This window comes from Echinops telfairi, unplaced genomic scaffold (genome assembly GCF_000313985.2).
Source record: "Echinops telfairi isolate 266 unplaced genomic scaffold, ASM31398v2 ScPeMD7_7469;HRSCAF=8507_1, whole genome shotgun sequence".
NCBI lineage: Eukaryota > Metazoa > Chordata > Mammalia > Afrosoricida > Tenrecidae > Echinops > Echinops telfairi.
In genome coordinates, this window is record NW_022111373.1 from 72023410 (window position 1) to 72024700 (window position 1291).

Here is a 1291-nt window from a genome sequence, read left to right on the forward strand (position 1 = left end):
TTATTGAATGTCTATTTTTCTTTGAATGTCTATTTTTATTGATAATTCAACTTATGTAATCAGATGAAATTATAAATCTATACAATTCAATAAAAAGTAATTACATTGAAAAAAAAAGATAAAGGTAGCTAAATATGTAATCTAAACTTCTAACGAACATGCACATCAACACTGGGCGGGGGGGAGGATGGGGGAAAGGGGCAGCTAGTATGAGTGAAATCAGCTCTCAGAGGATATCATCAATAACTACTGCTTAAAATGCAGAAAGTGGTGAGAAGAGGCAGAAGACCTCAAAAGGGAATGGGAAATGGCTTGCCTCTCAGAACAAGGCTGCTGTCAAGAGGGACGCAACTTCTACATTTCATTTTAGACACTTTATACTGTTTGAATATTTATTACTACACACCTGCATAACTTGTATAACAGTCAATAACATGAGAGATAGGGAAAATGCTAAGAATGATCATTTATAAATCCCTACCTCTATCTTTATATATTTACATATATAATCTACATTTATGCCTATATATATGTATAGATATGTAAATACAACAAGGAAGCAAATGGACTTTGTCCCGCTACTTAAATCTTACCTCAGTACAAGGATGGCTTGTTCTCATAATGTGGCACTGAATATACTCACCTTCCTGACATGATCGCTGAAGACAAACTGGGGGCATAAGCAAATGTGGTGAAGAAAGCTGATAGTGCCCAGCTATTAAAAGATATAGTGTTCTAGGGTCTTAAAGGCTTGAAGTTAAACAACAGGGATGCAAGAAAGCCTCCAAGGAGGAAGCATACCAGCTCATGCGATCATGAAGTGCTGACGGGAATAGGTATCAGAAGTTCAAAAACAAGCAATCAAATTGACATGAAAGAAGGAGCATGGACAAAGTGGAGACCCCAAACCCACCTGTAAGATCAGTGGACAGACCCCCACAGAAGGGCCACATGGAAGGGATGACAAATCTAGGGAGTAATATAGCACTGATGAACCACATCCTTTAGTTCTTTAATATTTCCTCTTACTATCCTGGTCTTTGCTTTACCTCATTAATCTTGTTAGACTGGTGTATGTTCACTTGTATAATTAAGAGCATTCAATGAATGAAAGCCAAGATAGATAAACCTTCAGAAACAGTAACTGGAGTAATGATTCCCTGAGGGCATGGGAAGGGGGTGGGACCTGATAGCAATGATGACTGTATAATCTCACTGGAAGGGAACAAGTAACAGAATTGCAGGTGAATGGATACATTGGATAGCATAAGATATGGATATATATATATAT

The 1291-nt window shown here is 37.5% G+C and overlaps 1 protein-coding gene across 1 annotated transcript in view; it reads right to left on the bottom strand.

Moving 5' to 3' along the window:
- LOC101648464 (S-methylmethionine--homocysteine S-methyltransferase BHMT2) overlaps positions 1-1291 on the bottom strand; it is a 24416-nt gene that overhangs the window by 12405 nt on the left and 10720 nt on the right. The window lies entirely within an intron of this gene.